The sequence below is a fragment of a genome, unplaced genomic scaffold (genome assembly GCF_019419815.1).
Source record: "Pyrus x bretschneideri cultivar Hongxiangsu unplaced genomic scaffold, Pyrus_bretschneideri_v1 Contig99, whole genome shotgun sequence".
NCBI lineage: Eukaryota > Viridiplantae > Streptophyta > Magnoliopsida > Rosales > Rosaceae > Pyrus > Pyrus x bretschneideri.
In genome coordinates this window covers 193,209-206,396 of record NW_025999841.1, presented here as the reverse complement: position 1 = coordinate 206,396, position 13,188 = coordinate 193,209, and positions in this window count along the sequence as shown.

Sequence of the window (13,188 nt, the reverse complement as noted above, 5' to 3'; positions counted from 1 at the left end):
AGTGTGAATGCATGCTGTTTTGTATGTGAATGCATGTTGGAATTGTATAAGGAAGCTGAAAAGGTAATGGGATTGCACGGCAATGAGTGGTTGTTGGTGTGTGAATGCATGTGTTGAATGATTAAAGTGCAAAGTGGGTGAATATGTAGCTGAAAATGCATGTGAATGCATGCTGGAATTGGATTGGGATACACGGCAATGACTTATTGTTTGTGTAAATGTGTGTGAATGCATGTGTGTTAGGTGGAATGTAGGGGGAATAATGATGAAATGGGAAGTGGAAAGGGTATGAAATGCATGGCAAAGGGTGAAGTGGATGTGAAATAGGCGTGCATGTGTGTGAATGTGGTGAAAATGCATGTGATGCATGGCAAAGGGCTTTGTTTATATGTTGGCATGGGAATTTCTGGTTCTAAGGCTTTGTTTGATTGGGCTAGGCCCTTTGTTTTATGTTCTAAAGTGCACACAAAGCTTCAATTTTGTCCAACACTTTGGCTCCAAGCATAAGCTATCCATTCTTGGCCCAAAAATGCTCCAAAAGGCTCCAAAATGCACTTCTTTGCTCCTTTAACCCTTAGAACCTGAAATCATACGAAAATGACTTAAAACACGTAAAGAACTAAGAAACAACAACATAAATGCACGAAAACAAGCTAAGTAAGTCGCCTAAATATGCTCCTATCAGATTCTCCCACACTTAACTTTTGCTAGTCCTCGAGCAAAACAGAATAAAAACAAATAAACAAAACGACACTAAACACGTAAAACACAACCTAAACCTTCCAACAACCGTCTTAGGGATTTCCAATGCACATGACATGTTAAAAATCATCATTCCCACAGATTTTAGTCATCTTCACACTTAAGTACATTCTTAATCAGAGTCACCACATACTATTTCACAATTAAGCATTTAAACCCATATTTTGAATGTAGTAACATGCCTTAGAGAATTTGCTCAATTCCTCACAAGATATGCACTCAATTTCACTCAGATTTTCTGACTACACACCCTACACTAAGTATATGTGAGAAGATTGATGTAAACATGAAAACGAACACTCACATATATGTATCACAAAGAACGCAATTTCTGGAGTTAATAAGCATGTTTAGATATGATCTCATGAATGGAATGCTACTACTTAGATGCGAGAACCAGTGACACCATATGCTCATACCAAGTTCAAACTCCACAAATTGAAACACATAACACTCAAGATCGAAGTCACAGGTTGTAATGGGGCTTGGGGCGTGTGGATAACAAAGAAGGGATATGGAAAACAAAGGTTCTTAAAGAAATAGTGAGCAAGGCAATTGAATCAACTTAGAATTCACTTTTGAATGAAAACTCAACTTTGGTACAAAAAGGGAGACAATTTAGGGCCAGAATTGGTGTTTTGAGCCCTTTCTTCAATCACTCATTCTTTCATTTTTTTCAAGCTCTTTTTTTTCTTTCTTTCTTTCTTTCTTTTCTGTTTTTCTTTTCTTTTGAAACTCAAAACATACTTAAGAACAAGCATTCCTTCCCCCACACTCATTTTCTTGCATAATGTAACTCAAAAGGAATTCATTTAAGTTATGCTCACTATCTTTTAAGAACAAGGGTGTGGATTGTCCTAAACTAGGCTAGGTGAAGAAAATGTGGGTTAACAAGGAATAAAGGCTAAACAAAGCTTAACGGGGGTAAAACTTACAACAAATACGAAATATGGGAAGTGAGGCTATTTGGCTATGGTGGTGGTTACTACACAACTTCTTCTTGAATATGTGTTATGCAAATCAATAACATGCTTTGAATAAAATGGGCATGAGTTCTAGCATTTGGAACTATATGATGAAACGCCTTCTAAGTAGTAACCAAGCAAAGAATAATGAGATCATGCAACGACTTTAGAAAACAAGAAATCACAGATTATACTCTCCAAAGAACGTTATAGGCTCAAGTCTCTCAGGGTTGTAGCGTTTGTTTGAGTTCTTTCCTTCAGGCATGTTACAAAAACGAATTTTTCTTTTATGATTGCATGTGAAGTCATACATTATAACCATAACCAAGCATATACCAAGAGTAAATCAAACTTTTCTCTATGTTTATAACTCTTTTCAACAGTCATGCAATTAGAAACCAAATCCTTATCATTGTGTTGGAAGGTGACCTACGACACAAAAACGACTCAAAACACTCTTTTTAGGCTTTTCAAAACATTTTTTTTTTTCAAATTTTTATGGGATTTTCGAATTTTGAAGTCAAAACACACTAAAACAGCTTAAAAATACTTAAAAACAGCAAGAAACAACATTAGTAGTTATGGTGGATAAAATCCTACGAATTTGCATCAAAACACTTTAGTTACCCCCCCACACTTGAATCAAACATTGTCCTCAATGTTTTAAGCTTAAAACCACACTAAACACAAGCAAACATAAAAAAACAGCAATTAAACATACTAAACATGGCAGAATGTATCTAACAAAGAGGAGTTTAGGGATGCAAATCTGGTTATGGAGTGTAAATTCCATCTTCTCCTTAGTGAATGTATTGAGGCTTGGATCTTTGTGATTCCACAGGCTTACTCTTGAACTGCGCTGCTCCCATCGTTGATTTTCCTTTGTGCTACTCTTGAACTGGGTAGCAGGCTTCCTTTGGTCTCCCCCGAAGGTCTGAGCTTCCTCCTTTTATCTGTTTCTTTGTTCAATCTCTCCAATTCGTATTGAAGAGGGTTAGAGGATAGCTCAGCAAAGCTAGGTAAGCAACCAGGGAATAGAGTCCAGATAGACTCCAAGTGCCGGCTGATTGCTTCTTTCACTTTGCCATGCAAGTAATATCAAGGACAAAGGAAAAGACAGGGAAAGAGCATGATATGAGATACCTTTGCTTTCGCCCTTGATGATATGAGATACCTTTGCTTTCGAAGAGGCAGCGAATGAATCCACATGTTTCGATCCACCGTTTCCTCTTCCTCATTCGTACTGCAGGCATTTGGTATCTTCTTTGGGGGATACATCCATGTTTGAAAGTGTGTTCTCAAGAGAAGGAGAAATCTGAGCATGTTTGAGAGGGTTGGTTGCAGCTTACATTTTCGGCCGAGAAGGAAAGTTATGCGCTTCTGGTGTATGCCTTGCCATGAATGTTGATGTATATAGGAATTGTAATGGCAAATGGCAATGCGGATGCGGCAATGTCTTCCACGCGTCTTCTGAAAAGCCGGGAGCTTTTGATAAAGTGGCACGCGTCTTCTGAAAAGCCGGGAGCTTTTGACAAAGTTGCACTCACTTTCTGGAAAGCCGGGAGCTTTCGGCTTTGTCACCCACGTTTGTCGGCTAAAGTGTGCAGCTGATTTCTCGCCTTCCACGCGTCTTCTGAAAAGCTGGGAGCTTTGGACAAATTTGCACATGCTTTCTGAAAAGCCTGGATTGCGTCTGAAGAGCTGGCGATCTTTACACCGGGAAATTCGGTTTTTGAAGAGTGGTGTCTCTTCATTTCTGAATCGGTGAACGCATCTCCTTTAATAGAGGTGATCGATCACCTCTATCTGCACACTTTGAAGACTTCCCAAAAATCATCTTCGGCCCGTCGAGATTTTCCTCCATCCAACCCTTTTCTTTTAACTTCTTGAACAATGGCTAGCTCATCCACCCCATCGAACATTTGCTTAGATTTGAGTCTAAGCAGTGACCCGGTCGCGCCTCGTCAGGGTAAGGTATAGTGCCCGTCTTTCTTATCTTCCCATGGCCCTCTTACAGATAAGGACTCTGTGATGACGGATCCCACAACGGCTACGATAGTGGCTCGGAACCTCCTCACTCCCAAAGACAGTCAGCTGCTTTCTGGACGGTCTGATGAGTTGGCCGTTCAAGAGTCCTTGGCTCTTAGCGTTCAGTGCGCTGGCTCTGTGTCCAACATGGGCCAACGCATTCTTGCTCGCTCCCGTCAGGTTGAATCCTTGATGGCGGAGGTGGAGAGTCTTAAGCAGGAGATCAAACAGCTTAAGTACGAGAACCGAAGTTTGCACGTGCTTGCCAACAATTATTCGACAGGCATGAAGAGGAAGCTTGATGAGCTTGATGACCGTCAACGGTTTGCAGCTTTCTTCCAGAGGCACCTCTTTCCTGGGTCATCCAGCGTTCCACCAAGGTTTGGGGCCTTGAATGATCTATCTTCGGTGCCTCCCGCTCCGATGCCTTCCGCTCCGATGCCTCTTGCTCCGATGCCTCCTGTTCCAAGAGTGTTGCCACGTAGTGGGGCCTCAAGTACACAACCTTTGTGAAGGCTCCATCTTTCTGCCATGTTTTTTTTTTTTTTTTTTTTTTTTTTTTTTTGTAATCACTCGGAAATCAATAAACAAGCTTTATTCACTGTATTGGGTTGCCTCCCAAGTAGCGCTTTCTTTTACGTCTTGCAGCCGGACGAAGAACCCAATCACTCCAAATTGGAGCCCACGGCACCTAAGGGAGTGTCATCCACGGTGTGCTCCACAAAGTTCTCATAATAGGCCTTCAAACGATGCCCGTTCACCTTAAATTCATGTCCCGTTTTCAAGCTCTGGATTTGGACTGCACCATGAACAAAAACATTAGTAATAACAAACGGTCCAATCCACTTGGAACGTAACTTACCGGGAAACAAACGTAAACGGGAATTGAACAATAGCACTTTCTGCCCAATGGAGAAGGATTTCCCACGGATCATGTTGTCATGGAAAGCTTTGGTCTTTTGCTTGTAAATGCTTGCATTCTCGTACGCCTCGTGCCGTATTTCATCAAGCTCATTCAATTGGAATTTCCTATGGCTTCCCGCTTCATCTAAGTGCATGTTGAACTTCTTGACGGCCCAAAGAGCTTTATGCTCCAACTCCACGGGAAGATGGCACGCCTTGCCATAGACAAGTCGAAAAGGGGACATCCCAATGGGGGTTTTGTATGCCGTACGATACGCCCAAAGTGCATCATCTAACCGTAAACTCCAATCCTTTCTTGTTGGCCCAACGGTCTTTTCTAGGATTTGCTTGATCTCTCGGTTGGAAACCTCGGCTTGGCCATTTGTTTGAGGATGGTAAGGTGTAGAAACCCTATGGTTGACACTGTATTTCCTCAATAATGCCTCAATGGTCCGGTTGCAAAAATGAGACCCTCCATCACTTATGATTACTCTCGGCATTCCAAACCTAGCAAAAATGTTAGTTTTCACGAAATCTGCAACCACCTTAGAATCGTTAGTACGGGTGGCTTTTGCTTCCACCCATTTAGAAACATAATCAACGGCTAGCAAGATATAAGTGAAACCATAAGATGATGGAAAGGGACCCATAAAGTCAATACCCCAAACATCAAAAATTTCAACATTTAGGATAGAAACCTGCGGCATTTGGTCTCTTGCACTAATACCACCCATTCTTTGGCATTTATCACATGTTAGGCAAAACGTTCTAGCATCCTTAAAAATACTAGGCCAATAAAATCCACATTGTAACACTTTGAGGGCCGTGCGTTGTGTGCCAAAGTGCCCTCCACATGCATATGTATGACAAAAACTCAAAATTGAATGACATTCAGAATCATGCACACAACGACGTATAAACTGATCGGGACAAAATTTCCATAAGTACGGATCATCCCATACATAAAACCGTGCATCATGCCTAAGTTTGTCACGTTGGTGCCTATTGAGCTCATTTGGAAATTGTTTAGCCACCAAGTAATTCACTAAATCTGCATACCATGGTTCACTTACCTCAATGGATAGCAGCTGCTCATCGGGAAAAGTTTCAGGGATAGGTACGGCATGTTCATGCTCCTCGTGGATCATTCGGCTTAAATGGTCAGCCACTACATTCTCGCTTCCTTTCTTATCCCTGATTTCAATATCAAATTCTTGAAGAAGAAGAATCCAACGGATAAGCCTCGGCTTTGCTTCCTTTTTCGTGAGCAAGTACCTCAAAGCTGCATGATCAGAATAAACGATTACTTTAGTACCAATTAAATATGAACGGAATTTATCTAAAGCAAAAACCACAGCTAGAAGTTCTTTTTCAGTCGTGGAGTAGTTCAATTGGGCATCATTGAGAGTCCGAGAGGCATAGTATATGACATGCGGCCGCTTGTCTCTTCTTTGTCCTAGAACAGCTCCTAATGCATAGTCGGATGCATCGCACATGAGCTCGAACGGAAGGCTCCAATCTGGAGGTACAATAATGGGGGCCGAGACTAGCTTCTCCTTGAGTTGGTTAAATGCCGAATTACACTCTTCATCAAACTTGAATGGCACATCTTTTTGAAGCAATCGGCAAAGAGGGTTGGACATCTTGGAGAAGTCCTTGATAAAACGCCTATAGAACCCTGCATGGCCAAGAAACGAACGTACCTCTCTAACCGAAGTAGGAGAGGGTAAGTGACGTACAAGGTCTATTTTCGATTTATCTACTTCAATTCCTTTTTCTGAAACAATATGTCCTAAAACTATACCCTGTTTCACCATAAAGTGACATTTCTCCCAATTCAAGACAAGGTTAGTTTCAACACATCGTTTCAAAATTAAGGTCAGATTATCCAAGCATTTATCAAATGAATTCCCAAACACACTGAAATCATCCATGAAAACCTCAATGATCTTTTCAACAAAATCGGAAAATATACTTACCATACACCTTTGGAAAGTGGCCGGTGCGTTGCATAAGCCAAATGGCATGCGACGATAAGCGAATGTTCCAAAGGGACATGTGAATGTGGTCTTCTCTTGATCATCCGGGGCTATCACAATTTGGTTATATCCAGAGTATCCATCAAGAAAACAGTAAAAAGCATGACCGGCTAACCTTTCGAGCATCTGGTCGATGAATGGCAAAGGAAAGTGATATTTCCTAGTCATGGCATTTAGCTTCCGGTAATCGATACATACTCGCCATCCAGTCTGAATGCGTGTAGGCACGAGCTCATTCTCATCATTCTTGATAACAGTTACTCCGGACTTCTTGGGAACGACTTGAACTGGAGAGACCCAACGGCTATCGGAGATAGGGTAGATCACTCCGCAATCCAAAAGCTTGATTATTTCCTTCTTCACCACTTCCATCATTGGAGGGTTGAGACGGCGTTGAGCCTCTCGGGATGGCTTAGTCCCCTCCTCAAGAAGTATACGGTGCATGCATGTGGTAGGGCTTATTCCTTTAATGTCGGCCAAAGTCCACCCTATGGCCGTTTTGTGTTCTCGCAGCACCCTCACAAGCTTCTCCTCCTCCATTGCCCTGAGACTTGATGAAATGATGACGGGCAATGTTTTGCCTTCTCCCAAAAACACATACTTCAAATGGTCCGGCAACGGCTTAAGTTCAAGTGATGGTGCCTGAACAACAGAAGGTAGCATTTTAGTGGAAACTGAATTTGAAAGTGAGAGTGGAACCTTACCATATTGTTGTGGCAATGACTCAAGGGCTGCCACAACCTCAATTATTTCTTCACTAGAACCCATGGCAAAGAATTCCTCCTCCTTACCGTGACCTTGCATTGGCCCAAATCCGTCATTTTTGCACTCTATGGCCTTAGTGATGGTTGTTTCTAGGGCGTCCTCGTTCAATTCTTCAAGGTATACCTGCGCCAAAGAATCGATAACATCAATGGAAAAACAAGAATGGTCATTAACGGGATATCTCATAGTTTCAGAAATATTAAAATCAATCACTTCCCCATCGAATTCCATTGTCAAGGTGCCTTTGTATACATCAATCTTCGTTCGGGCCGTCTTCATGAATGGCCTACCAAGGAGAATCGGCAAAGATGTAGAATGGGCTGAATCCTCCATGTCTAGGACGTAGAAATCAGCCGGAAAAATTAAATGGTTCACCTGCACAAGCACATCTTCCAAAACTCCTTTTGGATACGCGTTAGAACGATCGGCCAGTTGTATAATTACACCATCTTGTTTTAATTCACCCAAATTCATAGATGCATAAATAGAATAAGGCATGACATTTATGGATGCACCTAAATCAAGCATGGCATGTTCAAAACGATTATGTTCAATCACACAAGGAATCGTGAAACTACCGGGGTCTTTGCACTTGGTAGGCAGTTTACGTTGCAAAACAGCGGACACATTCTCGCTTACCTTCACTACCTCTTTGTTTGCCCTTCTTCTCTTTGTATTGCATAGGTCCTTGAGGAATTTAGCATACTTTGGAACCTGTTTGATTGCATCGAGAAGCGGTATGTTCACTTGCACCTTCCGGAACGTTTCAAGAATGTCCTTCTCGCTTTCTTCCTTTTTTTCTTGCATGAACCTGCGAGGAAAAGGTACATTGGGCAGATTAGGACGTGAAGTACATGAATTTGAACTTAAATTACCTGATTTGGCCGAGTTAGGGTGATTGGGGGCCTGCGGCATTGGGTTTTTCACTCTTTCCGTGGGTGAGCTAGACACTTCCTCAGGTTGTGTCGTCTCTTCATCTACTTTCTGGGCAGATTTGGGATTGTTTGGCTCGGTCCCAACTTCTTTTCCACCCCTTAGGGTGATGGCCTTGGCGGATTCGAATCCTCCCTTTGGATTGACTGTGGTTGAGCTAGGAAGCTTTCCTTGCTCTCTAATCTGTCCAAGGAACTCAGAAATCTGCCCTATTTGTTTCTTCATATCCATCATCTCCTTCTCGTTATTTTCTATCCGGTTGTTTTGATTTTGCAACCCCTGCGAAATAGAGGTTAGTAATTGCATAGCTTGATTACTTTCCAAGGACGTACCTGAATGAGATGATGCCGAAGGTTGTTGGGATTGTTGGGGTGCATACGGCTTGGAATAAAAACCAGGGGGGTTTGGCCTAAATCCTCCTTGTTGGGCAGCTTGTTGTGGCTCCCTCCATTTGAAGTTTGGATGGTCCCTCCATCCGGCATTGTAAGTGTTCGAGTATGGGTTGTTTTGATTTTGTCCTTGGAAACCAATTGCATTGGCAGATTCCCACCCACCATTCTCGATTAGTTGAGGGCACTTGTCGGATGGATGCCCTTGAATTGAGCACACGCCACAAACTTGGTGTTCTTGTGCTTTTAGACCAATCACAACCTGAGAAACAAGAGAAGTAAGATTAGCAAGTTGTGATTGAATTTCAGAAATAGCACTCACCTCATTTACACTTTGTTGTCGTGGGGCTTCCCTTTGGCCCACTCCTTCATATTGTTGAGCGTTGAGCGCTCGGTTGGCTATGAGAATCTTGGCATCCCTTGGTGTTTTGTCCACCAATGCTCCTCCCGCTGAGGCATCAAGCATTTGACGTTCGATAGGAAGGAGGCCCTCATAGAAATATTGAAGGAGAAGTTCCTCCTTCATTTGATGTTGAGGACATGAAGCTACAAGGCCCTTGAAGCGCTCATAATAAGCCGGGAATGTCTCACCATGATTCTGTTGAATACCACTAATTTTCTTCCGTAGGAGAATCACTCTTGAAGTAGGGAAAAATTTCTCCAAGAAAGCACGCTTCATACTCTCCCACGAAGTCACAGTTCCCGGGGCTAGTTCGTAGAGCCAATCTTTGGCCTTGTCCATAAGTGAAAATGGAAAGGCCTTCATCTTCAATATACTCCCATCCACAGTGACGGGGGTCATGCTCGAACAAACCACCTCGAACTCCTTCAAGTGTTTGTTGGGGTCTTCCATAGACAAGCCATGGAACTTCGGAATATGGTGTAACAAACTGGATTTGAGTTCAAACACCTCAGTCATCCCATCTGCAGCCGTGGGGTATTGGATACAAAGAGGCAATGCATTATCCAAACCCGAGGCCGAAAGCTCCTTGATGGTTCTATTATCTACTGCCATGGCTTGTTCTTCTTCAAAAATCTGATCCGTGGGCTTTCCTTCTATACCTACTTCGTCCTCTTCAAGCCCAGGTTGTGGTGGAGGTTATGGTGGCTCTTGTTGACTCCTCGTTCTCCTCAAAGTGCGTTCAAAATCACTGTCAAAGTCGGAGATGTTCTCTATAATAGGCCGAGAGCTACGAGTCATACACAGTACCTGAAAAACAAGAAAACAAACAAACTAAGAATCTGAAATAAGAATGCACGAAAAACAAAAAATAAAAAAAATAAAAATAAAGACAAAGGATTAGCAAAGTTGCTAATCCCCGGCAACGGCGCCAAAATTTGATGCGAGATTTACTTGACACTCAAATTAAACCCTCTTTTTGACAATTGTAGTAATGATGTAAGTAGGGATCGTTCTGGACCGGGGATTAGGAGGGATTGTTAATCACTTGGAAACTGACTCAAAAACGTAAAATAAAGTTTAAAACACTATACTAGACTTAAAGAATGCAAAACTAATCTTTAAAACATTAAGACAAACCAAAAGACTCAAAACTAATTTTGGACGAATTTAAGATTATGGCTTGATTCAAAATACTTTAAAACAAAAACTAAACAGATTCTAAGCACTAAAGAACAAGAAAGTAAAGGGGGGGGAAGAGTTTTGATTTGACGAAAATTGAAATAACAAAACAAGTTAATAAACTAAGCAGAATGTAAATATGAATTTGTGATAGAATGAATGGAATGAAGGCTAGCTAAGGGGTTCTTCTCCACACATGTTATACTTGCATACAAGATTGATTCTCAGTTGGTCTTTCGATAAATTATGAAACTCAACACTCCGGATTAATTAGGTCCGCTTAAATTAACCGTCAAGTTTTCCTTAAGTTAATGAATTGGATGGGTTTGCGCAACGCAATTCACAACATTCTCCAAAAGTCCTTTACGTGAACAGCACAATAAAGATACAATCAAAGATCATTAAGCATTATGAAAACTATAAGTGTTGACGAGGCATTCGTTACTATGATGAGCATGAAACTCGTGCCAAGAATTCATTTAACGCGATTGTTTATAAGCAACCTCCACTACTTGTGAATATGAGTTCATAACGATTAGGTGAAATTCACTTATATTCTAGCGTCATATTTATGCATGAAAATTAAGCGCGCATTCTTAATAAACATTCATAAATAAGTTATCAATCAAACGGTTAAACAAATTGAATCCAAAACTTATGAAATTCCAACGAAAGTTAATCAATTCATATTGCAAATATAAACATAGTTTCGAATCACCCCCTAGCTAAAGGGGGTTTAGTTCCTCATAACTTTGAAATCAAAGAAACACCTAAACATTCCAACAACTCAAAACTTGAATTGTATGAACGTTTAAGCACTATTTTCTTCCATTTCTCATACGTACAAAACAAAGAGAATTAAAGTGAGACTTTGAAATCAAAGAAACACCTAAACTTTCCAACAACTCAAAACTTGAATTGTATGAACGTTTAGGCACTCTTCTCTTCCTCGTTGTTGTAGCACAAGGTTTAAGGATAGGTTGGTTGGGGGGATGGAAGTGTGGAATGGAGTGGAAATGGAGGAAATGGAGGAAATGTAGAAGGGGAACCCACGGCAACAACAAGGTTGCTGTTTTTGTATTTGTGTTGTGTATGAAAAATATGAGATGCCTTGGTGAATGGAATGCAAGGGTATTTATAGGAGGAGTGGAGATGTGAATGGATGTTTGTTTAAGGTGTTTGTGGCTGCAATGATGAAGAGTTAGAGCTGGAAATGAATGGGCAAGCTGGAAAGGTAGTTGAATTGCACGGCACAAGTGTGAATGCATGTTGGAATTGTATAAGGAAGCTGAAAAGGTAATGGGATTGCACGGCAATGAGTGGTTGTTGGTGTGTGAATGCATGTGTTGAATGATTAAAGTGCAAAGTGGGTGAATATGTAGCTGAAAATGCATGTGAATGCATGCTGGAATTGGATTGGGATACACGGCAATGACTTATTGTTTGTGTAAATGTGTGTGAATGCATGTGTGTTAGGTGGAATGTAGGGGGAATAATGATGAAATGGGAAGTGGAAAGGGTATGAAATGCATGGCAAAGGGTGAAGTGGATGTGAAATAGGCGTGCATGTGTGTGAATGTGGTGAAAATGCATGTGATGCATGGCAAAGGGCTTTGTTTATATGTTGGCATGGGAATTTCTGGTTCTAAGGCTTTGTTTGATTGGGCTAGGCCCTTTGTTTTATGTTCTAAAGTGCACACAAAGCTTCAATTTTGTCCAACACTTTGGCTCCAAGCATAAGCTATCCATTCTTGGCCCAAAAATGCTCCAAAAGGCTCCAAAATGCACTTCTTTGCTCCTTTAACCCTTAGAACCTGAAATCATACGAAAATGACTTAAAACACGTAAAGAACTAAGAAACAACAACATAAATGCACGAAAACAAGCTAAGTAAGTCGCCTAAATATGCTCCTATCAAGTCAAAGGGTACATTCCTTTTGAGAAGAACAACTTCCTAGTCTCACTAGAATTGTCATTCTAATTGAAGTTTATCATCATATGAGAAACTTCCTAGCATCTCTTGTCTATTTTAGGGATTGATATAATCCAATTATATCTTGAAATCTATCATTATAGATTTCCATCCCATGTATATAGACTATGTCTCCCATATACATTCTATCATTATAGACTGTTTAAAGTCATAACTTTAACGATGAAGAATTCCTTTCATTTTCAAAATTAATATATATCATGTATATATATTCTAATTTAGGAATATGATCAACTCCCACTAATCTTTTGTAAACCTAGTAAACAAAAGATTCATTTACATCTTTATGAGAAATCAAACAATTGATCTTTTCTCATAAGACGCTTATAGCTCCCACTAGCTTGCTAAGATCCATGATGGATGGATCTCTACAACTAACATGTCTCAGAAGTATATATCACATATATATATATGGGTAATTGATAATGTCCAACGAACTAAATCTTATTTATGTTCATTCTTCTCCTAATGGAGAAATTCATTATCTTATGATGCTACTTTCCTTGATATTTTTCAAGGAAATTAATCTAAAGTGTTACTTTTTCCTTGGATCAAATCTAAGGAGGTAAATACTTTAGATGTCTTACTCATCTACTTACATTTCTTGAATTCTTTGAAACCTTTTGCAAAGTATTCGAACTTGTGTTTATTCAAAATAAACTATAGTCCAACCGAGAGTGATCTTCGGTGAATGTCATACAACATGAGTAGTATTATGTTGTGGACAAGTGCCACTAACATCTAAGTGAATCAACCTCAACAACTTTGTGATTCTTTCTTCTTTCCAAAAAGAATAAAGATTCGAACATTTCGCCTCTATGCAATTTTA